Source organism: Gopherus flavomarginatus, chromosome 3 (assembly GCF_025201925.1).
Source record: "Gopherus flavomarginatus isolate rGopFla2 chromosome 3, rGopFla2.mat.asm, whole genome shotgun sequence".
Lineage (NCBI taxonomy): Eukaryota > Metazoa > Chordata > Testudines > Testudinidae > Gopherus > Gopherus flavomarginatus.
Window position 1 is genome coordinate 17,190,384 of NC_066619.1, and position 26,677 is coordinate 17,217,060.

The window sequence follows — 26,677 nt, forward strand, 5'->3', positions numbered from 1 at the left end:
AATATCAGAATTTAGGGTTATGTCCTGTAATGTGCAGGGATACTGGAACAATTTGTTTAGTGGGGGTGGTGAGAGCTGTTGAACCAAATTATAAACCCCTAGTTCCAGCACCTATGGTAATGTGCATTGATTACATGGCAAAATTTATCCTCTGTCTGAGCCTCTTTATCACAATAAATTCTATGTATTTGTTACTATTAAGAAAAGCAGGTTTCCCTTGCCATAGTAATTACTCTGCAGCCTTTCTTGATCCCTGTACTGTACTGTGAGATCTGAAGATGAAAGGTGCTGTGGAAATCCAAGGTATCCTTCTAAAATAATAATAAAGACACAGACACAGAGGGAGAGAGAGAGAATCTTCAACTTGGATTTTATAAAGCAAACAACTTAGCTAGGTTTTCTTGGCAAGATTCCTCTGCCAGTGATGGATATGCCACCTCCCACTGGGACCAGAGGTTGAGTGAGATTATGCCTGCCTTAGTTGCTCCTTTCAGATCACCATTTTATTACTGTACATTGAGGCAGCAGGGATACCATTAAGCTGTATTCAGCTAAATATAAAACATTGGCAGGCCAGATCCTCCGCTTCTATAAATGGGGAAAATGGATGTCAGTGGAGCTGCTGCCCTTTACACCAGCTGAGGGGCTGGTCCGGTATCTACAGAGTCTAATAAAAATTTAAAAGCAATTAAAAACAACACAGAAACTCAGACCACACCAGAATTCTGACTTCAGGTTGCTGTGTCATTCCCCACCCTGCTCTGGTGTGCCCAGCTTACAAAGGGATCAGGGTTGCTCGCTGTTCAGAGGATCCCCTTAGAGAAGACCATATCCGCTGCAATAACCAGGGCTTCCTTGCTTCTGTGAATTGCCATCTGGCCCTTAACTGAGGTGTAGTCTCTTCCCCTGTTTGTGTCCTTTGCAGTGAGACCAAGCCTTTGTGGTGAGCTATTGTACTCTCTGTTATCAGAGAACTTTCTGCAGAAGATGGGCCACTGTGCAACTTGCTGAGGGCCTTTGGAGAACAACAACCCCTTTGTGGGATGAGTGGGTCTGCAGAGGGGGGAAGGAGCCATTGTGCTAGAGGCAGGTATAGTTACTCCCAGGGCTCCTGGTCAGCTATGACTTGCACTCCCATTGCTAAAACCTCTCCCAGGGTGAAGCATATGCTTCTCTACCCTATTGGGGCCACCTGTGATAGCTGGTATGGAATAGGGCTGGGCCATGGGCTGTTGGCACTAGCCCTGAGCTGTCCCTGAGTGCAAGGGTTGGGATTGCGTCTGGCCCCTCTGCAAGGCGCTAAAGGGATGTCTGCACTACATTGGAAACCCAGGTCTGTTTCCAAGCCTGCAGTGAGCATCCATGCTGCATGGCTAACCTGGATTTACAGTTGCATGACCCTGGTCTCACAGCCATGCTAATGTGTCTATACTGCACTATGCAGATATTCTGAGTCAGGTCTGCGACTTGAGCTGTGTCCACCCTGCAAAGTGACAGGTCTTGGACCTGAGTCTCAGCTGGACTCAGGCTCTGGTCCAACCTGCAAGCAGAGTCCTAAGACCTGGCTTCCGAGTGCTTGCTGAACTGAGTCAGACTGATTTTCTGTGTGGACAGAATGGGAGCTGTGGTTCAAACTTGACTCAGAGCGCAGGTTTAGCATGCAGTGTAGACATACTCCGAGGGGATGGGGAATGCTTCTTCTACACTCATTGCCCCGTTCACACCCAGACACAGTCTAGCCCTATGACAGTTCATGCTCCCTACACATGGCTTTTGAGGCCCATTGTGATAAGGTCCCTTCAGGATGGGGCAGGCTGAGGTCCATTTCGAGTGTACAAAATAAGAGTTAGCTCAGGAAACCTGGGGCAGGATCTGGTGATGGTTGTTCGGACAGGCCCTTCAGTAATGACCCTAGTAAAGGAACACAGATCAGAGGTATAGATTGGGCCTGATTAGGCCTCAGCTGAAGTATTGTGTCTGGTTCTGGGCCCTACATTTCAGGAAGGATGTGGACAAATTAGAGACAGTCCAGAGAAGAGCAACAAAAATGATTAAAGGTCTGGAGAACATGACCTATAAGGGAAGATTGAAAAAATTGGGTTTGTTTAGTCTGGAGAAGACAAGATTGAGAGGGGACATAACAGTTTTCAAGTACATAACAGGTTGTTAAAAGGCAGAGGGGGAAATTATTCTCCTTAACCTCTGAGGAACTTGTGGAACTTGTGGAACTCCTTACCTGAGGAGGATGTGAAGGCTAGGACTATAACAGTTTTTAAAAGAAAACTGGATAAATTCATGGTGGTTAAGTCCATAAATGGCTGTTAGCCAGGATGGGTAAAGAATGGTGTCCCTAGCCTCTGTTTGTCAGAGGATGGAGATGGATGGCAGGAGAGTGATCACTTGATCATTGCCTGTTAGGTTCACTCCCTCTGAGGCACCTGGCATTGGTCACTGTTGGTAGACAGATACTGGGCTAGATGGACCTTTGGTCTGACCCGGTACAGCCATTCTTATGTTCTTATGATGTTCTTAGGATAGGACAAGAAGCAATGGGCTTTAATTGCAGCAAGGGCCGTTTAGGTTGGACATTATGAAAAACTTGCTAACTTGCAGGGTGGTTAAGCACTGGAATAAATTGCCTAGTGAGGTTGTGGAGATTTCCACATTGGAGATTTTTAAGAGCAGGTTAGACAAACACCTGTCAGGAATGGTGTAGATAATACTTACTCCTGCCAGGAGTGCAGGGGACTGGAGTAGATGACCTCTTGAGGTCCCTTCCAGTCCTATGAGTCTGATTGTGTCTGATTTTCTTGGTCCTTGTTTCTCTCTTGTGGCCAGTAACTTGAGAGTTGACCTTGTATCCTTTTGAGTTTTTGCAATAGTTAAACTCTGGGATTCAGATGAACGTGAGTCTCTCTCACTCCTGTGTCCAAGGCTGAGCCCTGGCCTGTTCTCTCTGACCCTGCAGCCCACTCTTAATGTCACAATTACCTCAAAGAAGCGCAGTCCTTTCCCTCCCTCTCCTCATGGCAGGATTGCCCCAGAATAATACCCAGTGGCATTTGAGTCATTCATATTCTCTAGCAATCTAGTGGCACTGAGGGTGGTACTCCCCATTTTGAGTGCACAGGGGACTGGTTCCTCTACTTAGCTCTTACTAAGATTAATGGGAGTTACAAACATGCATCGAGGACAGAATGAGTATGCCTCTCAATATTATGTTAATGCTTCTATTTTTGCTATTAGATACCTTTGTATTTTTAATATCCTTTTATTGGTACAACAACATCAACCTTTTCTGTGGAACACAAGCTGTGTTTTCTCCACTATTTTCTCCAGTATTCAACAAGTGCAGTAACGTCAGGGTCACACAAACTAGTATCCTGTGTTCCTTTAAGGCAAAAAGTAGCCTCTGCAGCACCAGCCCTCTGCAGTACCAAAGCCTCACTTAAGTCTTTAATGCAAAAACTGAGCCGAATCTCAGCCCAAAGAAACCGTTTTGTCCCAGCTCAGAAGAAGATCCTTTGATGTCAATATGCAGCCTAGTCTATTTATTATTTTTTATTATTCTGTTAACAGCTGAAATGAAGTAAGAGTATTCATAAATTAAATCTTTAATGTAAAGTTCTATAAGGCATCCCTTATAGAAAAGTCCTGTGAAATTAATAGAAAATAAGAAATTGATTACACTTTTTGGCGAATGTGTGGAAGTTAACAGAGAATTGTATCCCTGCTTTAAAATTAGGTAGAGTGATTAAAACACCTATAGAATTTAATATTTAAAGAGATCTTAGCTCTTGTATTTTAATGTTATTCGTGTAGAATCCTAACACATTTCTATAGAATCTTGTTACATTCTAAAGGAATTTTTCAATAAGGGACCTGACAGACACATTCTCTCCATGTGTATCCCTAGAACAGGTTCACAGAAGGCAGCAGTTACTTAGATTGTAAGCCAGGGGTTTCAGAAGCCGTGTGCCGAGTCTTCATTTATTCATTCTAATTTAAGGTTTTGCATGCCAGTAATACATTAACGTTTTTAGAAGGTCTCTTTCTATGTCTATAATATATATATAACTAAACGATTGTTGTATGTAAAGTAAATAAGGTTTTAAAAATGTTTAAGAGGCTTCATTTAAAATTAAATTAATATGCAGAATTAAATTAATATGCAGAGTCCCCCTGGACCGGTGGCCAGGACCCGGGCAGTGTGAGTGCCACTGAAAACCAGCTCGTGTGCCGCCTTCGGCACCTGTGCCATAGGTTGCCTATCTCTGTTGTAAGCTGTTTGGGGCATGGAATGTCTTTTTGTTCTGTGTTTGTCTTGCACCTAGCACACTGGGGTTCTGGTCCATGACAGGTGCTCCTAGACACAACAGTGATACAAATAATAAAGAATAATAATACATAAGCTTCCCATCTTGCCATGCCAGCATGTCTCAGTCCTGACCTGGAGGGACAACCTGTCAGTCTATTTCAATGTAAATGTCCATTTAATCCATTTATCAGCTGACACGCATGGGTGCCAGTTTGTGATTTTTTGGTAATATTTTGTAAAAAGTCATCAGCTAGTGGTAACCTGTCATCACTATTGATTTGAGCTGGATTTGAACTGGTAACCTAGAGGTAAAAGGCTATCTGTTTCCTCAAGTTTAAAATTTCTTTTTGGCTTGACTCCTTATTGCTGGTTCTCTCTTATTTATTGGCTTTTTAGCATAGTTTCTGGGTGCAGCTGCCCATCCTGGTTTCCTAAAGGACTACTTTGAGAAAATGCAGCCAGAAATGTAGGGTAGTGCAATGACAATATTAAATGCCAAATGACCACTGCCTATCCTGCTGATCAATATTGTCTCTTCGTTTACTTGTAGTCCGCAGTCTGTACTCATCTGTTGTCTCTAGCCCAATGGTTCCCAAACTAGTTCCACCGCTTGTGCAGGGAAAGCCCCTGGGGGGCCGGGCCAGTTTGTTTATATGCTGCGTCCGCAGGTTCGGCTGATCGCGGCTCGCAGTGGCCATGGTTCGCTGCTCCAGACCAATGGGAGCTGCTGGAAGTGGTAGCCAGTACGCAGGAGCGCTGACAGCTTTTTTGCCGCCCTAGGCGGTGAAATGTCCCGCCCCCAAAATGCTGCCCCGACAGAGGCGGCGGAAGGTCTCGCCCCCAAAATGCCGCCCCCGACAGAGGCAATGGAAGGTCCTGCTGCTGCAGTCGCCGCCCCCCAAATGTTAGCGCCCTAAGTGACTGCCTAGGTTGCCTAATGGGTTGCGCTGGCCCTGCCAGTATGTCCCTTGACTCACACTGCTTTCAGCAGTTCCCATTGGCCTGGAGCAGCAAACTGCAGCCAGTGGGAGCCGCGATTGGCCGAACCTGTGGATGTGGCAGATAAACAAACCGGCCTGGCCCGCCAGGGGCTTTCCCTGCACAAGCGGCGGAACAAGTCTGGGAACCACTGCTCTAGCCTGATACTTGGATTATAAAGTCTTTGGGGCAGGGACCATCTTTTTATTCTGTTTGTACCATGCCTAGCACAATGGGGTCCTGGTCTGTGACTAGGGCTCCTGGGTGCTGTACTAATACAAATAATAAATCATAATAATAGATGTTAGTGGACCAGATTACTGCTCATGTTGTTCCTGTTTTGCAGCCAGGGGTGGCTCCAGGCACCAGCATGCCAAGCGCGTGCTTGGGGTGGCAAGCCATGGCGGGGCGTTTTGCCGGTCGCCGCGAGGGCGGCAGGCAGGTTGCCTTCGGTGGCATGCCTGTGGAGGGCTCCATTGGTCCTGCGGCTTTGGTGGACCTCCTGCAGGCGTGCTGCCAAATCCGCGGGACCGGGGACCTCCCGCAGGCAAGCCGCCAAAGGCAGCCTGCCTGCCGTGCTTGAGGCGGCAAAATACCTAGAGCCAGTGATGAGCTGCCAAAATATTAACAACAGGTTCCCTCCTCCTCACCTCACGAGATGGTCGTGCACCCCCCGGGGGGCCATGCCCCATCCAACCCCCCATGTTCCTTGACACCCCCCCACCGGGGACCCCTGACCCATCCCCCCCTTCCCTGTCCCCTGACTGCCTCCTGCTGCCCCATCCAATCCCTCCTCTCATTCTTGATGGTCCCCCGGGACCCCTGCCTCATCCAACCACCCCTTCTCTCTGTCCCTGACTGCCCTCCCACCTCATCCAACCTTAGCTCCTTCCTGACTGCCCCCCCGAGACCCTTGCCCCCATTCTATCCCCCTGTTCCCTGTCCTCTGACTGCCCTGACCCCATCCACCTCCCCACAACCCACTGAACACCCCTTCCCTGCTCCCTGCCCCCTTACCACACTGCCTGGGGCCCGGACTGGATCCGCTCCACTGGGACTGTGACCGGCGCCGTGGGACCCGACTCCCCAAGCCGGGCTGGAGCCACTTGGCCGGCACCGCGGGGCCTGACTCCCCGAGCCGAGCCGGGCTGGGCCAGAGTCACTCAGCCAGCACCAGGACCGGCGCCTGACTCCCCGAGCCAGGCCAGGCCGGTGCCGCTTGGCTGAGACTGGCCCGAGCCGAGGGCGCTTGGCCGGGGCAGGGGGAGCCAGACTGGGCCGCTTGTGCCGTGCCTCCCTGGAGCCCCCACCTGGCTTACCTGCCTGCTCCTTGTTTCAGGCTTCCCGCGAACATTTGATTCGCGGGAAGCAGGGGAGGGGGAGGAGAAGGAGGGCGGAGAGTTCAGGGGAGAGGAGGAGGTGAGCTGGGGCTAGAGGCTGGGTGGACAGCTGCCCGAGCCTTTGTTAAATTTAAAAGCTTCTTTAGAACCGGTTGTCCTGGAACAACCGGTTCTAAAAAGGCTTCTAAATTTAACAACCGGTTCCTGCGAACCGGTGTGAACCGTCTGGAGCTCACCACTGCCTAGAGCCGCCCGTCTGCAGCTAAATGGAGAACCTTTTTCTAGGGCTGTTGATCTAGCACTTTTCACAATCTCGTTCTCTATGTGTCTGTATAAAAGAGAGAGAGCTGGGCAAACTTTTTCAGTGAATAGTAAATTAGCATTTTTCAGGGCACCCAAACTATTTGTGAATTTGAGTCAAATTAGGCAAATATTTTAGTTGAAAAAGTTAATTTTTCACCTTCCAAAATGTCAAAACATTATGGTGTGAAAAACTGAAAAATAAAGACTTTTGGTTCAGAATGAACCAATTTTTTATTTATTTAGTTATTTTTGGATCAGCTACCAAACTGAAAAATCAGTAACTTAACATATAAAACAAACTAACTCTTAATTGCATCTAACCAACAACTTTTATGTTAAATCTCAGCACAGTCTGGATACTAGGGTGATGGGGATAACAAACAAAACAGAATATGACTCTAAAGGAACCAGTTATAAAGGCTGGAAAACTGGTTTTATCATAACAATACAGGCAGATCCTGTAGCTGTAGAGTCCCTGCCAGATCTCACTCAAAAACAAGAGCCCCCAGAATGTATCACTGTCTGCATTTAAGTCCCAGTGTCACAAGTTTTTTGCCCTTTTCTACAAGGTTGCAAATGTGTCAGAATTAATATGTGATGCAGTATCGCTGAGTAGAACTCAGAAAATAATTTTTTTCTTGAAGCTTCTTTCAGCAGCATTTCAAATGTCACTTTTTTTTTTCAATTAAAATTTAAGACTAGAAGGGGGAGAACAGATGGGAATTCACTGCTTAAATTCATTTTGACCTCCCAAATGTCTTGTGCAAAGCACTGACTGGGCATCTGAACTCCTATTTGAATGGGTTATTTTAGTCATTGGACTTGTGTGACAGTTGTAGAATCTAGGCTGTGAGCTTCTGCGGGAAGTGACTGTCCTTTTGCTGTGTGTCTGCATGGTGCCATGCATAATGGGGCTCTGATGCCTGTTTGGGGCCTCAAGGTGCAATACAACTGAATAACAACATGGAAATGTCCCTCCACAAAGATGAAGTTGAACTAAACACTGGATACCAAAACATCTGAACACTCAAATTCCAAATAAAAATTTCACAGATTGAACCTCTCTTCAGTGAAAAAGTCAAAGACAACCGACTATGTGCAAAGCACTTAGGTTTTGGGGGGTAGGAGTGTGTGCCTGATCCCACTTACAATTAAATCCGTGGGAGTTTTGCTTGATGAGGCTCCAGGAACATAACAAATAGGCAATGAAAGAACTGTTGTTTTGGCAGTTCTCGTTAGACCCTGAAACCAGCTGAGCTACAGAAAAAAAAAAAAGAGAGCTAAATTGATTTCCTAAACAAAATGGCAACATATGCCTAAATGTCACTGCCCCTTTAAACTCTGAACAAACTGAAACTTCTTTTCTTTCCCAGTACAGTTTGCAAGGACAACACCTAAAGTTACTCCATCTCTGCTTTGCAAATAGCTGCTCCATTTCAGAACTCAAGGTATGTTTCAGTGTGGCAAGATCTAATTCCAGACCTACTGAGTTATCTAGTTGCCTCTTTAAACCCTCTAAGCCCATCTCTACCCAGTAAACAGAAACAAGCAATAATAAGATGGTTAAGGGGGCAAGGAAGGGAAGAGGCTGCATTCTAGCTTTTGTAGGGAGCAGGCTTCATTATTACTAGCTGAATAGAAAAGGAAAGAGGCCTATGTCACCCCTGGTGTAACTCCATGGAAGCCATTATAATAAGACCGGAGATGAATTTGGGCCAAGAATTTCGGTGACTCCTGCCCATCTTCTTGGTGTGTTCACAGCGTGTATATCATCAGGGAGAGATTCAAGGTAACCTGGCCTGGATCAAATGAAAATACGGGGCCCCAAGCCCATTTTTTGCTTTGATGGACCAGAGGCAGGAATGGAAATAATCTCCAAAGAATGCTGGCGCCTTCTTAGTGGCTGGATTGGCTGATCTATTTGCTCCTGCTTTGATCCACTTTGGGGGTATCTCAGACCACAGGACAAGCTTAGTAATTGGGAATGAATGATCAACCCAACACACTTACACAGAGATCAGCACCAGTCTCATCTTTGAACTGAGCTATTTGAATCTTTCCAGCCAGCTCTACTGAACAGCCTGTGCTTTCAGGGTGTTCAGAATCTAAAATCAAATGAGCCTGTTGCAGACACCCCTTATCTTCCATAATGGGCACCCTACCCTGCAAAAAAACCCCACTGTAAATTATCACTATCTTATGGGTCTCCCAGGGGGTTCTGGTGTGATCCTCCTACCCAGGCCTTTTTTCTGCAATGGGATTTGTGTGGCTGTGAACATGTCCGTGTGGCATCCCATCGAACATGGAACTCAGTGGGATGTTGCTAAGGGTAAAGGTTTGTCAGTGCAGGTCACAAGGCAGGATTGGGCCTTAGACTGTAATCTCCCCAGAGCAGGGCTTATGTCTTCCTTTTGTGTCTTGCTGTTATGGCATGCTCAGAGCTCTGCATCCCAAATACCAATAATCAATCCCCGAACACCCCTGAACTTTGGGGTGTTTAACATTTGGATCCGAATGTTGCAGCTTTATCTCTTACTAGAACATCACCCAGATTTTTAATTTCCCCAAAAGCAAACTTGCATCTGTTTCACATCAAAACAGTAAAGAACTGCAGGTTAGATGCATCCCTAGTGCAACTCCACTGACTTCAGACAAGAGACACCAGGGATGAATTTGGCTCAGTATATCTGTGCAGTGCTCTGGCTGCTGTGGCTCTTACAGTACACTCCTCTATTTCCTTGCCATACCTCTGCATGATAGGTTATTTACAGAAGTGGTTCCTAAAAATAGCCAGCTGGTTTGAGCTCTGTCTTCTCTATCACCCCACATAGCAGCCAGACTCTGCGCAGATGGGCTGCTCCGTTCAGTGATGCTCTTTTACAGAAGGTTATTCCACATAATCTCATTATTCCTGTAGGTGATTGTGCTGAGCTGCTGCTGAAGCTTGTTCACAGCATAACTTTTTATTCTCCACATGTAATGTCGAAAGTTAAGTCTCTTGGTACGTGCTTTGTTCTGGTTCATGCTATTTTGGGATCTGGACTTGTAATACTTTTATTTTTAATTCTCTTTAGAAAATTCTCCCACATTATTTCTGATAGTGACAAGCTGCTACCAGCATGTTATTTTCATTGCTTTGGCATTCCGTGTTGCTAGCCCCACACATTCAAAAATCCTGTGCCAGGTCCCGAAAAATCATGAGATTGGCTTAAAAGTCGTGAGAATTTAAAAAAATAATATGGTCATTGTTTTCTTGGTTTTGAACCTTTAGTTTAGGATTCATGTTTTCCAGTGTCTCTCTCTAACTGTGAGGTCTAGAAATGTACTTTCATTTTTTTTAAATGAAAGCTCAGATTCTCACATATTCCTCTGACTCTGAGAGCTGAAGCTCTAGGAAAAGCACCAAATAGTGCCAGTAAAATTGCACAAGTCAGCAAAACTACTGATTTGTGTTTAATTCTCATATAAGACCAAACTGCCACCTTTATTCATATTGAGTAGTACCGGACTCCTCAGATAAATGCCATTTAAAATGCATGGAACTACTTGTGGAGTCAGATCTTACTTGTGCTGAATAGCAGTAGCACAGTATGGCCCACAATGCCTTTGCAAGTTTGAATATGGAGGGCAGCCTGGAGCTGCAATGCTCGGAGGAGCTGGTGTGCCCAGGCAACAGGTAAAGCTTAAATCTCTTTAATTTGCAAGAAGACAAATGACTCTGAAGGTGGAGCAGGCTGGTGAACTGCCAATTTATGCCAGATCTCCTAAGTGACTTCAGCGTTCCCCAAAGCTGTTGTATGGAAAGCCCTGGAAGCCTTAGTCCTCTGTTTATACAGCACAGGTGACATGTCAGTACATGTACGTTCTATCCAGCTAGTGTTCCTCACCTGTGCCACAGATCTAAGGATGAGAAGCTTGTTCATGGAAGGAAGTCTCCAGGGTCATTCGTTCCTTGATCTCTCTCCTGAGCCCACAGGCAATGATATCAAATGAATGTTATCTATAAACCCACCCCTGAGAAGTATTTTATTTCTATAGCCCTTAAGTGGTACGTGCTACTGGACAGACACATTAAAAGGACAGGTCCTTGCATCCAGAATGGATGTCAGAGAAGGGACGGCAAGGAATGTCAAGCAAAGCTGGAGGAGTAGGGACTGATATGGGAAGTAAGAGACCATTCACATCTCATGGCTTCCTATTCTTTCTTTTATTTTTTGTCATCATGTTTGCTTGTTGACATGTATTTGTATAGAGGGAGGCAACTCAGACAAGTGGGTGACAGTATGGGCTAGCAGATGGAGCACTTGGACTGAGAATCAGATAACCTGGCTTCTGTTTATGGCTCCATCACTGACCTGTTATGTGACCCTGGGCAAGTCACTTCACCTCTCGGGGATTCTGTTTCCCCTCCCACCTGTTGTCTCATCTATTTAGATGTAAATTCTCTTGCTCTGTTTGTACTGCACCTAGCACAAAGAGGCCCCACTCTTGGTTGGGCCTCTAGGCAATACTGCGTTACTGCTAAGGAAGGCGAGGAGTTGAAGAGTGAAGGTATTGACATTTTGTGAAAGGATTGTGCAAACAAATGAAATTCCTTCTCTTTTTTTTTAAGGCATATCTTTATTGTGATGTTTATAAGCTGAGCTTGTGGATCTGCAAGCCATAAAGCGCAACACCCTAAAATATAATGCAATACAGCATGAGTTTTGTCAGTGAATAGCAGGATAAAGGGTGTGATTACAGACATTGATTTCGGAGACACAAATGCAAGCACTTGTGAGATGATAGCTTAGTGTTTCTAATGATCTCAGGAGCTCACATTGCAGAGATTGCTTGTGGTTTATTACAGCCTTCTGTTTGTTGGAAGGTTGGAGTCGGTAGACAGAATTGCTGTATTCCATTTCTCTACTTGATGGAGCTTTTAAATGCTGCTTTTATTTCCCTTGGCATGAGTTCCGTGTCAGGCTGCATGGTCACTGTGAAAAGCCTCTGGGGCTGTTTCTACATTACACTTTACCCCCCTAAGTAAAAGACAGAGAGAGTTTCTAAATAAGGTCCTGGGGAGTGTTCAGGCTTTTAGGCTCCCGCACCTGAGGTTACGAAATTGTCCTTGTACATTCCTGAGATGCTTAGGATGGATATTTGGATTGGCATTGTCACCATTGTAACAGTAATCTTCCTATTCTGTACCTAGTGATGGTAAGTCTGTTCTACTGGAGGAACATTGCGCCAGTTTGGTAACCTAGAAGTAGTGCATAGGAAAAGAGATCTAGATGGCACAGTAGTTTCACACAGTAGCCTTTCTTCTATGAAGATTTATGCCATGTTCCTTCAATGTGTTGTATATGGGTTACAAGTAAAATGAACTCAGTTCTAGTATGGATGGTTTTAGCCTATGTTAAAGGGCGAGATCCTGATACTGTTGCTCATTTTGAGTAGTATCTTCTTCTGGGAGTAGTCCCATTGAAATCCGTGCTTGTGGGACTACTCGTAAGGGACTACTCATTGTGAGTCAGGCTATGAAATTCTGGCCCTAAGGGAGCCCTATGTGTTAGTCTCTGCGTAGGAGCGCTCTAGGAGGGGTGGTCTGGCAGTAGTTGGCTGGCAGAGCTGTGTCTTTGGAGAAGCTTATGGAACCCACATGCTTGCATGGCAGCATTTAGTGGTGCAAAGGAGGGAAGAAACAGTGGGGAGAATACTTAGTCCCTTCTTTTGGGTGGCTCGGCCTGCCTGCAGACTTGCCAGAGACATACAGGATGACTCTGTTGGATGGGCCTGAATTATCCAGAAATTGGGTGTGGTGAGCACTCAGTGTGTTCATTAGCTGTTTGAAGTACTTGGGTAACTTCCATTGTGGGCAAGCAGCCTGGTAGCACACCCATGGTCACTCTCTGGGAAGGGAACCAACAAGAACTTAAGGGGACAGGGCAGAGTTTATAGACAGGAAGAGTGGGAGCCAGACTGAAGGGCTGAGTGATGAAACAGGGCAAGGACTAGAAGGGTCTGTTGTAAAGATTGCGCTCCAGGGACTTTGCCAGGCTTGTTGGATTAGATGGCAGACTCCCTCGCTCCACTGGAGAAGAGGACTAGAACTGCAACAGGCTGCGCAAATTGCAGACTTCTGTTGTAAAAAATCAAGAGGGTTTGAAGGAGATTGTGGGACTAGCACTTGTTTCCCCGTTTGAAGGAGCTGTCTTGCTCAACAGAGGATTGGACACCATTCCACGGAGACTGAGAAGGGGAAATCCTCCCAGGGAAGAGCCTTGGGGAGAGGGTATATAAGCATGTGCACATAATGATATTTTGCATGTGAGGATGTGATAATCAAAGATAGTCAAACTTGGGGAAAATCCCCTCAAAGTATTGTCTTTAACAGTTGTTATTGACAGTATTCACAGTTGTTGCAAAGGTTTATAAGAACATAATATATGAACAGCCATACTGGTCAGACCAATGGTCCATCTATCCCAGTATCCTGTCTTCTGACCCTGGCTTGTGACAGATGCTTCAGAAGGAACGAACAGAACAGGGCTATTTTGAGTCATCCAGTCTCAGGGCTTATCTACAATTAAAATGCTACAGCAGCACAGCTACCTACCTCCCATCCCCAAGAGGCGGTAGCGAGGTTGAAGGAAGAATTCTTCTGTTGAACTAGAGCTGTCTACATGGGGATGTAGGTCAGCGTAACTACGCCACTTACGGGTATGGATTTTTCACATCCTTGACCAATGTAGTTCAACGGTCATAATTTTCTAGCGTAGATTAGACTTCAGCTTCTGACAATTGGAGGTTTAGGGACATCTGGAGCATGGGGTTGTGTCCCCTGACCATCTTGGCTCTAAAAAAGATGTGGACAAATTGGAGAGTCAACAAAAATGATAAAAGGTTTAGAAAACCTGACCTATGGGGAAAGGTTAAAAAAAAGAACTGGGCTTATTTAGTGTTGAAAAAAGAAGTCTGAGGAAGGACCTGAAGTCTTCAAATATGTCAAAGAGGTGGTGATCATTTTGTCTGCATGTCCGCTGAAGGTGCAAAAAGAAGTAATTGGCTTAATGTGCAGGAAGGGAGATTTAGGTTAGCTGTTAGTATACAACATCTAACTATAAGGGTAGTTGAGCACTGGAATAGGCTTCCGAGGGAGGTCATGGAATTCCCGTCATTGGAGGTTTTTAAGAACAGGGTAGGCAAACACCTGTCAGAGATGATCTTGGTATACTTTGTCCTGCCTCAGTGCAGCAGGCTGGACCAGAGGAGCTCTTGAGGTCCCTTCCAGCCCTACATTCTGTGACTTAGTGATTAGCATAGTGCTTTCCCCAAGCCTATTACACTTGCACGTGGCCTGCCTACTTAGTACCTGGCTCTCAGTTTCCCATTATCACATGTTCCTAAAATTTTATCATATTAATTCCTGAAAAAAATAATTTGAAAGGACTTGCATCCTCCATTTCTGTATTTAGAAGAAAATGTTGCTCTGACAAGAGGAGGAATGTCTCCTCTTAGCACATTTGAGCTTGGTGGTGTTTAGTGTTAATACATATACAGGACAGAATAAAGCTCTCCAGTGTTAACCTATTTAAATAGGTAATTTTTCTATTTTTTTCTATGTTAAGCACATTTAAACAAGTGATGGGTGAATGAGTTCCAGACATCATAAAAACCATCTGGAACCCGTGCCCATAGAGGTGAGGCCTAAACTAAAATTCTAGATCTGACCACTTTCAACACTGGGAAAGTTCAGATCCAAGCTGCATCATAAAAGCATCCAAACAGAGCCCCTGAAATTTGCTCATCATTATTTTCAACCTTTACATGCAGCACCTTTGATATTCTGGAATTTGAATTTATGCAAATTCTTGTTGGTATCTCAGTGGAGTAGCAGTAACAGTGCCTGATCCTCCTCTTAATGTACGCCAGGATACTCAGGAAGAGCTTCACTGAAGTCATCTGAGTTGCACTGGTGTGAGATCAGAAGTAAGCCCATAGTGTCTTTTATGTTAGTCTGCTCCTTTTTCAGTGTGCACAGTATACAAATACATATACGCACATGCACACACACACACTCTGCTGGTGGCACATTTCTTTTTTGTAATAAAAGGCTGTAGATACCAATCCAAGATAGCAAAGTGATTTGCCATGATTAGGCATCTTGTTTTCACTCATACTAATTCATAAGGAGGAGAGTCCCAAATGATCCATTAGTTAATAAAATAATTCCACCATTTCAATAAGTTTAGTTATTTTTTTCTAAAAAGAGTGGTGTATCAAACTGAAAATCTTATGGTTTGTAGAATTAAACCAGGCTGCAAATGGAGAATTGTTGTAACACATGTAACAAAAGATTGTAGCTATAATACCAGTCTGCTTAGGGATAAATCACGACTATTTTTCTGTGAAGTACTTAGGAATGCAATAAAATAATAAAAGTGAGGGCTATGAGAGTAAGAATTAGCTTGCTAAAATGATCAGGTAAGAGAAATGTATGGATCTCAATGGATGATTGTTAATACATCACTAGGTTAGGAATTGGGGTTTCCCAGTATAACATTCCATGCAAATATTTTATTTGGGCTGGTTGCAGAAGGCACATTGGCTAGCAAGGTCATGTAATGAATAATTATTTTTTCAAGGTATTATCTGGTTATCCTTTTGGAATTTATGATTTTAGACCAGCATTTCATCTTCTTACATTATCTCCAAGTGGAAAAGTGATCCTTTCCCATTTCTGCTCTGTATTCGGGTGATCTGACGCTTCACACCATGGTTGAATTGCTAAGAATGTCTGTCTGACTGTGGGTCTGCTGCTGAGCGAATATCACTTCTGCAGTATTTCAGGTCTATTTAAGTCTCTGCATTGCTTTCCATTCATTCCATGATCAAATGAGTGTTGTCTGATTCCTGTAATTTGGCCTGACCATAAGCACAATAATTTAAAAAGAAAAGTCCTCCTTCCCCCATATAAGCAAGTGTTGGGAGAGTATCCAGTTGGACCATACTGAATGCTATTGCTGTGCTTTATGCTGGAGTGTTTGTTTTGTGTATGTTTGCTTAAATCCAAATAAATTGTAAATATTCCACCACCATTCAAACCATGATACTGGATTGATATGCAAGCATCCACTTTTAGGGTGGAGGGTATCTTGTCTTGCAGACATTAGCGTGTGGGGCATTTTGACTCCAGATACCTGGGGAAAAACCCTCCTACAGATTATTCCATGGCATCTTTTACATTTCACACAGAGCAAATAGGACTGTTTATTTTTAAGATCTCATCTAAAAGAACTACAAACATTAAACTGCATAGAATTCAATTTCCCTGTCACAGAAGGGTAAAGGTCTGGATTGACGTTGTGGGCAACTATCTGTTACAAACCCAACTTTTAGGCTGTAAACCCCTATCCAAGATTATCTTGCCCCTGAATGCCTTGTGATCTTTGGGGACTGCCAGTTACAATGATTAAAAACATAAGACCTCACACCTGGTGATGCTGACCAGAATAGTTGTTGTTTCTCCCAGGAATCCTAGTATGAGAGAATGAGGAAAACCTCCATGCTGGCAAAACTAATATGAGCTGGTCCTAGGTAGTTTACATGTTACTGAAGATACGGCTCCTGCATACACAGCATCTTGCAAAGTAGAATTGTCCAGGCATGAAGGATCCCAGAGATACAAACTGTTTTGACACCTAAGAACATAAAAGGACATAAGAACAGCCGTACTGGATCAGATCAAAGGTCCATTTAGCCCAATATCCTGTCTTCCGACAGTGACCAAAGCCAGGTGCCCCAGAGGGAATGAACAGAACCGGTAATCATCAAGTGATTCAGCCCCTGTCACCCATTCCCAGCTTCTGGCAAACAGAGGCTAATCATTGATGGACCCGGGGCCAGCTTTAGGCCGATTCCCCCGATTCTCATGAAGCGGGTCCCGCGCCTAAGAGGGCCCCGCAAGGCAAGGAAGACAGCTGCTGCCGATGAAGGGCCCTCTGCTGAAGTGCTGCCGGAAACAGCGGCAACCGATTGAGCTGCTGCCGAATTGCCACCGCTATCTTCGGTGGCAGCTCAATCACTGCCGCTGTCTTTGGCGGCCTTTCGGTGACAGCTCTTTCGAATCGGGCCCCACACGTCCTAAAACCAGCCCTGGATGGACTTACCCTCCATGAACATATCTAGTTCTTTTTTGAACCCAAGTGTATTTTGAACCTGGTGTATTGTGCTTTGCTAGGCCCAACAATACTCAGAAAAAAATTGAAGCAGAATTGTTCCCTGTGCTGCTACTTCTCTGCCTGTTTAGGAAGATGAAAAGATGAAAATTAAAACCCAAACCTGCAAAACTCTCTGGGAGCTCATTGATTTGAACCAGTAATAAAAACACTTCATCACTGCCTGAATGTAGTTTAATAACAGAACCCTGTTATTATATCTGGTAATTTCTCTAGGGTCTCCTACCCTTTCCATAAAGGTGATCCACATTAGAACAGGTGGGGCAGAAGCAGCTGAAGCATTATGCTGGTGTCAGTATCTATAACCTTTGATTGTTCTGCTTTAAACAATCCCCGCATAATAGGATATGATTCTGAATGGGGGTGGTGGTGGCGGCTTTGCTTGTCACAATAAGAAGGAACTTAACTCAGTGAGGAGTTCAGCACAATAACTCTCTAATTATGTAACTTCCTTTTATATGGATCCAAGTGCCATTCATTGCCAGTGCCTCAGCGCACAGTCTTGTGATCCTTTCAGGGGCCTCGGGACAGGACATCTGTGATGGGAGACACTGGTGCAGAGGTAAATGAGGACAAGCTGCACAAGAATATTGCTTGTTTTTCAGCAACATTTGGAAAACTAAGTTGTCTGCATCACTGATTGCATTCATGGTGTGATGTGGGGAGGCGCTACCTTTCCCCTGAAACTGGACCCAGTCCCGGGGAGTAGATGGTTGTCTGGGGCTCAGTTTTCCCTTTCTACTGAAATCCAGTCCTTCTGCTGGTCTCCCAGCATGCTCTCATCTGTAGCCCAGCTGCACGCTCCCAGAGTGTTCTGCAGAGCAGGAGTAAGTGCTGGACTGATGCAGCTCTTCCTCCTCACCTGGAGGTGGCATAATTTAGGTGGTGGAATCTCCATCTTTAGAGGTTTTTAAGGTCAGGCTTGACAAAGCCCTGGCTGGGATGATTTAGTTGGAATTGTTCCTGCTTTGAGCAGGGGGTTGGACTAGATGATCTCCTGAGGTCCCTCCAAACCTAACCTTTAATGATTCTTTGATAATGTGCAGCTTATCTACTGTAATACTGTGTGAGGAGATGGGAGATGCTAAGGTGCATGGCAGAGTAAATGTAGACAGGCTACTATGGCTGGAAGGGCGGCAGAGGAGGTTAGTGGAGTTAGAAAAAAGAAGAGGCAGCTGCATTTAAATAGTGCTAGATTAAGGCCAAGGCCCTGAGCTCCTTGAGCCGTATGAATGTCACAATCTCAGATTTCAGTTGAATAAGGGGAATTCTCTAGTCCTCCTGCTTGTGGGGAAAAGCTTTACAATGTGACTCAAGTGCAGACCGATGCTCTGACATCTGCCTCCTCTGCATACAGCCTGATAACTGTGAGATAGAGAAATTGCTCCATTCTTCTCAATGTGGCATTGGGGAAGTCAGTCCAGGCCTTGGTAGGGGGCAGGGATTGAGTCACTCCTGTAGTGGGAGTTCCACAGGAAAACGTTCTGCTGGTTCCTACTAGTTCATGTTGGTAAGTAGGTTTTGGAGCAGAGAATCAGGCCCATTAGGCGACAATTCCTGGAACTGCTGGATTTACTGTTTGCTCCTACGGAGCCATCCTGTAGGGAACAGGAGAAAGGAAAAGCTGCTGGGAATTTGCCCACCTTTCATCTGCCACTAGCACATGTACTATCGGGAACAGAAAACTGTCCAAATCTCTGAATCATGCACACGACCAGTCTGCACAAGAACACCCCTTCATTATTACTTCATTCATCTTCCTCACGCTGCTCGTCTCTCTCACCTGTTCTGTCTTTTTTAGTCAGTCTGCAAGCTGTTTGGGGCAGGGAAAGTCATCTACTGTGTTTGTACAGCCCCTAGCACAATGGGGCCCCAGCTTGTTGAGTCTACCACAATACAACTAAGCAGCAAATAATGAGATGGGGCAGGAAGGAAGGCTGTTCTAAAGGCCTTGGGATAGGGGAGGGAGAGGACAATTAAGTGCTGCTGGGGAAGTGGAGAAAAGGGGGAATTAAGTCTTGTTGCACTCCTGCCCAACTCAACCCATGTGGTTTTTTTAGTATAGCAGTTTATAAAGGAGCTAATAAGCTGAGCGTATACAATGAGCATACTTCATGGTCTTTCCCAGAAATGCCCTCTTCGCTGCCCCTCTCCATTTTGCAGTGCACTGTTTAATTTAGGGCCCGGTCTTCTTGTCTATTCTTGAGTAAGGATTTGCAGGATCAGGACTTCTTAAAATACAAGGTCCTCAGGCAAGGGATATGTCTGTCTGCTTTTATTCTTTAATTGGTTCCTGTGGTGCTGTGTTAATAATAACCATCATGTTGCTACACTTACAGTTTAATTATCCATCCAACTAGGGAGAACTCCAGACTTTCAATAAATCCAGCAAAAATAAAAGGCTTATTTGTTAAATAGTATTTATCGGAAAGTGTCTTTGGATCCTGTACATTATATAGGAAGGAACCCTAGCAATTCACCAGGCATAAATAAACCACATGGAAATTTTAGTTGAAGGCTGTCTAACAGCATAGAAAAAACCCATATCAAAGAAGAAAAAAATAGAAAACATCAAAGACTCCCTAAATACCGTTGACTGGCACAAGAATCTAAGTAAGCCGGAGAGACTAACGTCACTTAAGAAAACAGCAGGGTGAATTTAAAGTGATTCTGTAAAAGAGTCTGAACAGCAACATGAGAGCAAATCCTGAGTGCTTTGCTTGCACACTGTACTCAGTGGGATTGTGTGTGTCTATAAAATGAGCAGGATCTGGCCAGCTTTCATGACGATATTCATGGATATTTTATTTTAAACAAAAATTTAAACAAAAATTTCCATGCGCTGTTGAAACCCAGATATAATTGCTCATGCGTGAGACCCATAAAGTGAAACCAGCCAGGATATTTTAACCATCCAAACAGAGTGAAGGGCATGAAGTAAATCGACAGAATAAGTAGCTGCTAGTATTCTTTATTAGTGGTAATATGGTAGGACCAAGTGGCCCCAGTTGTAGGCTCTCACCATGCTAAGTTCTGTTTAAACAGAGTTACACGTAGCCCCTGCTCTTAACAGCACTTATCTACAGGAAGTTAGTGAAAAGTATGTTAAAATGTTAACATCTTTTCAGTTTTGATAATGTGATTAAACCCATGCAAAGAAATTTCTTAGGTTATTTTTGTCTTCACAGTGCTCCTTTAAATATTCCTGGGGAATTTGACTGTATAGTTCCCAATGTCATTTTCTTCTTCTATTTATTGAAAAAGATGTGGTGCCTCCTTCTAATGATCTGAACACTGGATTGAGAGCCAGGTGTGCCACAAAATTGATGCGTGTCCTTGGGCAGGTAAAAGACCAGGATTCTCCAAATCAGATGTCTAAATCCACACGTGGGCACCCAAGTAAAAATGGCCTGATTTTCATAGCTACTAAGCACTCACCACTCCTGCTGACTTCAGTGGGAGCTGTGGGTACACAGCAGCTCTGTCAGCAAGCCTTATGTTTAGATGCCTACACTGAAGCATCATGTTTTGAAAACTGCTTATGGCTTTAACTCCTCTGCACATCCATTTCCCCATTTGCAAAGACGATATAACGATTGCCGTCACGATGAGTGTTGTGCTGCTGAATTAGTTCGTGTCTGTACAGTGCTTTGAAGGTGACAAGTGCTTTATCAATGCTCATTATTATCCAGTGTGTATTGTTTATGTTGTGGGGTCTTTTTTTCCACCCCCACCCTTAAGATTCCCAAAGGCTATTGCAAGGCAACAAGACTGCTTGTGACAGCCAATGGTCAGACACTGGATGTCTCACATACCAATTTAAAATCAACCCATTGCCCAAACAATAAAGGAAGAACCAATTGTGGGGAGTGTTGTTAAGTGGGGTGTGGGACAAGCCTGCCCTCTTTTCAGCTATGACAATTAGGACATTATGCAGCTAAATCCCATGCTATTCCACAGATGCAAGAGATTGAACTATAACTACGTTACTGGGTGACAAAATACACTTAGAATATATGACTCCTGCGCTGTTTTTACAAGTCCTGGAGAAGGTTACAGGGAATCATGCTGCAGTAGCACTGGCAATGAACTAATAGATCCAGTAGGCCTCTTCTATCTCTAATTTCTGATTCTGTGATCATGCTGGGAGCCTGAAGCTGAGCTGGGAACTACAGTGCTGCCAGTGATGTTCTGTAGGTCATGTGTATTTCTAATTTATGTAATAGCTAAGATTTATGGTCTGCAGATATCAAAGCTTTTTCTAAAGGAGGGTATCCTTATCCTTATTTTATAGCTATGGAAACGGAGGCATAGGCAGATTAAGTGACTTGCCCAAGGTCCCCCCTCATGTCAGTAGCAGATTTAGAAGTAGAACCCATGTGTCCTGCCTCTGAAACCTTTGCCCTACCCTAAGCCCTGTTGTCTTCTGAATTTCTGCTCTCCCGTTGTCTGCGTTCAGAGCAGTGGAGAATCCTTTGTAAAGCATCACCTGCTTAAATGGGAGGTTGCCCGTGTTCATCAGTCAGTAATCTCTCTTGGTGCCATTTATCAGAGAAGCCTTTCCTGTGCACACTGCGGAAGGAAACCAGCTCTCAGCACCGATCTCACTAATCTGAAAGATGAGAAGACCTTTTCATGTGGACTTGTAACCAGTCAGAATAATGACAGAATCACTGTCTTGGCTGGTTAGGTGGTTCTACTACCGCCAGGGCTGGTTATATACACTTCATCCTCTTTGTGGTGCTTCTCCTGCATGTGATCTCTGTCATATTTGGAATTTTATAAAGTCTGAATGCAGCAAAATATGGATGGGTGACATCTTCCCAGCAAAGGGCCATACTGACAACTGGCCACATGTCCTCCTGAATCTAAGGGGCCTTTCAGTAGGACTGAGAGGGAGCATGGCATCTTGCAGCCTGTGCTCTCTGCAGCTTCATCTCTAGGTATTATAAGTAAGAATAGCCACAAGCTGGGCTGGATCAACAAAGGGAGCATCCATATACCCTACAACTGGTGTCCCTCTCTGTTCTTACCCCTTCTAGCCCTGATGTTCCACTAATGTACCATATTGGGAACAGCTCTGGGAGCTAAATTTTCAGTGATTCCATTGCTCTACCCAGAACAAAATCTCTGCTGCACTCCCCCCTCACTAGCCACAAGTTTGCACCCTCATCATGCCCATCTGCTGGATAGATTGACTTATTCTGAAATCCATTCAAAACAGACAGCCATACTGTGCCACTGCATTTTCCCTAACACTCCCCCAGAGTGCTTTAAAATGGGTGGCAGATGTATGGCCTGGTCAGTTTTTAATATCTAATCATAATCTCACATCAGTTGGACTCCAATTCCTGGTCCAATTTAAATGGACTAAGTATTCCATCATCCACAGCTAAATGGCATCACTGCTGCTTTGGATGATCATTGTAGGTTTGCTTACAGATATTTTCATAAGATCACTGAAACGATGCTTTTTTTGGTTACAATGGGCTTTGGGAATCAAGAGAGAAAGTAGATGTGCCATTACTGTTATACTCATTGACCCTGACAGAGCTGGCCTCCCAAAACTCCCATTGTATTAGGCTCAGTACCTCCTAGGATCTGGCCCTTCATTCATTATTGGACTGGGTAGGCAGAATAAGATGGTTGTTGCCTGCTGTGGTAGCTGTGCCTTAACCTTCTGGGTGGAATTGTCATGTCTTTTATTACCTGGTCCTGGACTTCCTCACCTCTGGGGTTTCCTCCTGTACTAAAGGGCAGTCACATGAAAATCACAGATGGACACATCCCTTGGTCTGCTGGTGTTGCCGAGATAGAGAACCTGTTGCGAGTTTGCCTTCCTGCTGTAGTGCAGCATTCTGTCAGCTGTTGGAGTTCTGCCCTAAGGGCCAAGTCCTGATCTCAATAGACCAGGGAAAGGGGACGTGTCATGGCAGCGAGGAGGGGAGCATAGGATGCCACCCTCTCCCTCCAGTGCACAAGGCTGCTCTACGAGTGTCACTGCTTCTTTAGGGCTGCAATAGCCTCTGCCACTGCTGCAGCCCCATCACCATCCATAGGATTGAAAAAGAGAGCCAAATAAGCAGGGATCCATCAAGCATGTCCTGGGCTGCCATAGTGCAATGTTATCCTCTGTCATGGCAGAAGGCGCTTCAATGCACTTTCTACCCAGGCTGTCCTTTTCCAATCCCACTGTGCAGTGGAACCACAGTATTTCCACTACCAACCAGGCATTCTTTTACTGTGGTGGGCAGGGTAGGATTTCCCCCCGTGTCCATAGTGTTTGCCTCATAGTAGATTCTCCTTATTTGATCTATAGATTAAGTGCTACATAATAATACTACCACCTCGCTCTTATTACTCTTTACCATTTTCCTTACCAAGCCTGCTTCCTGAAGGAGTAGAGTTTTATTTATATGGCCCTTTCTGAACCAAAACCTTGCTCAAAACAGCCAGCTGCTAAATGGTTCTGTTCATATCAAACCCAACAGTTCCACGGCACCCAATAGTACCTGACAGTTCCAATAGTTAAACTTTCAGAACTCATGGAAACACTGAATCTTTGTGCATTGTTCTCACAGACATTACCGGCTTGATGCATCTGGGGCAGATGTACAACTACTGCAGTATTTCCATGGACTGAAATAAAATGGTTTATTTTTTCATAATGCACACTGCATTTTCCCTTTCCCTGCTCCAAGGACTGTGCCAATTATTAACAATTACGCTGACAGGGAAAATGTTGATCTCCTTCCATTTTACATAAAATATTCCGATGGGCACAGGATGGTGACACTCTCTTCTGATCACACTTCTGACCTTTTCCCCCCCTTGATTTATTTGGTGGTGGTTCTCTTAGCACCGTGTCTCATCCACTCACACCTGGCCACAGCTTCCTGGCTTTAGTTAGCGTCCTTCACCATGGGTTCAAAGCTCAAAGTGGCCCCAAACATGAGTTGCGTGAACCCTACCCATGGAGTGGGAGGGAAATACAGAGAAGGGAATCTAAACTGTAACTTGTCTTATTGGCTAGTTACTGCAAATTATGGGTCCAAATTCTAGCTTTAGATTTGTACATAATTCCCCCTGAAATCTGGAGTTGTCGAGCTCACATTCAATTCCCATGCCTCTTCACTGAAACTGCCAACAAAGGTACATACAAGTTTGGATGACTGTTTTTGTTATGCAGGCACCTGTGCGTAGGACACTAGACTAAGGCCTTGTCTACATATACCGGGAGTTTGACGTGCAGCGATCAGTGCATCCCGTCAACTCCTGTACTCTACCTGAATGAGAAGTGCAAGGGGAGTTGACGTCACAGTAAGCAGATCTAAGTACATCGACTTCAGCTACGTTATTCACATAGCTGAAGTTGCGTAACTTAGATCGATCTCCCCCCGTAGTGTAGACAAGGCCTTAGACTAGGAATTCACTGTTTTCTGTAGGTCACCGGCCCTTCTCTGGGGCTAAGTCAGCTGGCCTGGATTTGAACCATAAGCCTAGGCCAATCCTTTTTGCCAATCTTTTTGCCAATCCTGTGAACCACCAAATCTTTTCCCCCAGGTTTTAAGCTACCAAAGCCTCCATTTTGCAACCTTCACAGCTAAAACTGTGATACATGTGTAATTTCTTTGCCACAGAGACTTGTGAATTGTCCTCTACCTTGTTAACCTTCAGCATCAAGGTGCCATCTTTTCAGGACCTTGGGACTTGATTTTTTTTCTCCCTCTTTTCCTTTTTGTTTCTCCATGTGACTTTACCATGCAAGTTTGCAGTGTTGTTATATATAGTGTTGAGATATTACATCACCCACCTTGTCTTTCTCTTTACTGTGCAAAGCATCCTATGTGCTTTGGATTTCCATGTAGTTGCAATATTTGATTTCCGTGCTGAGGGCTTGACATTAAAAAGTCCACATTTACTAGTAGCCACACTGTGGCATCTGAGATGCTGCATTTTGTACTCTAAATAAAGGGAAAAGAAGTGGTAGCCAAATTACCAGACTGTTGGAAAATGTTTTTGTGGCTACCAGGATCCTGCTTGCACCTGTGTGCAACTTGCATCCTAACTTTGGTTTGTTTCTAGAGCTGTGTATCGTTCTTTATCCATTCACTAAATCTCTATTTAAATACTGACTCCACAGTGTCCTGGCTTCGTACAATTCTCTTCTTGCATGAGGTCTGTGCTGACTATTCATTGTAGTAATTTAAAACAAAGCTTAAAGTTTTGTATTTTTCTGATTATTACTTTTTAATTTCTGCTAAAGGACAGAAAACAAAAACAGTATCATGTATGATGCCCTGGTGTTTGCAGAAAACCCACTGTTAAATCCACAATAAAGTAAAAGGGTATGATCCTGCTGTTAAATTAATGGGACAGTTCCTGTGATTAAGGACTGTGAGACTAGACCTAAGGCTTGCATAGAGAGTGTAACAGGAGCATATCCCATGATGCTAAAGCCTCTTCTAAACTACACCCCATTTAATTTTTCTCTCTCCTTTTAGGGTCATTATAAACACTGGATGAAATCTAGTCAGTCACAGCTCAAGATCGCAACTTTCTCACTGTGATTTCATTCCTGCATGTACTGCTTAACTTCAAAGAGCCTGTGAAAACTCAAAACATTATAATATAACTTGTCAGTTCATTAAGGGACTAGATTCTACTGGTACATACAGCACTATCCAGCTGAAGGGAGGGTCAGTGCAGGGTTTGTTAGACCTGCATGTTGCTTTCAGGACATGTGTTGCCGCTTTGTTGTAAACAGAGCGTGGCTGAAAACCGGTTTTTCTGACCTATGAGAATTTTCTGAGATTTTGAAAATTTTTCCCATCACAAATGGGTTGAAAAGTCAAAAATCTCAAAGTTTCACAAACTGATTATCCAAATTAAAAAAAAAATCTGATCTGGTCATTTTGATAATTTAGAAACTTTTAAATTTTTTAAAACTTTTTTATGTTTACCTTTAAAAATAACTAAAATTTCAAAACAAAAAGTTTCAAACCAAAATCCCAAAACATTCTGGGTTAAGAAAAAGAAAAGTGGAAATGGGAGGTTGTGTCAATTTTGACATCTTTTTTTCCAATTTTTTTTTTCTAATTGGGAGATCCCTTTCCCATGAACAGTTTCTGTTTTGACAAACTGGCATTTTCCAATCAGTACGTGATTTGTGGAAAATTCCCAAGCTGCTCTGGTTGTCACTGTACACTTATATGGCAGTCTCTAGCTGTTCATCTCAAAGTGCTTTACAGATGCTGATCAAATCCATGATGAAAGCAGCTGATGATTATTACATAGAAGAAAATAATCCTAGTTAATAGCTGACTCAGCAAAAGAACCATGTGATGAGTTAGCAAGTGCTCATCCGCAATCCCCTAATAACCCACCATGTTGTTGTTGGGGGAAGGGAGGGGTTTATGGTTTCAGCACTGTTGGCCTATAGCTGGCCAAATGTAGATGGTACCTAACCCTGTTTTAAGCAAACTAAAACCTTGGACAGAGCTAGGCTGCAAAACTGT

General features: G+C 44.2%; 1 protein-coding gene across 3 annotated transcripts in view; it reads left to right on the plus strand.

The window, feature by feature from the left end:
* MAPK4 (mitogen-activated protein kinase 4) overlaps window positions 1–26,677 on the plus strand; it is a 174,135-nt gene that overhangs the window by 36,154 nt on the left and 111,304 nt on the right. The window contains exon 2 of one of the 3 annotated variants that reach the window (XM_050944722.1): window positions 8,313–8,387. The exons of 1 other annotated variant lie outside the window; for it this stretch is intronic. The gene's annotated coding sequence lies outside the window, so the exon portion shown is untranslated. The remainder of the gene's footprint in view (window positions 1–8,312; window positions 8,388–26,677) is intronic. One more of the 3 variants, XM_050944721.1, reaches the window with a different exon arrangement.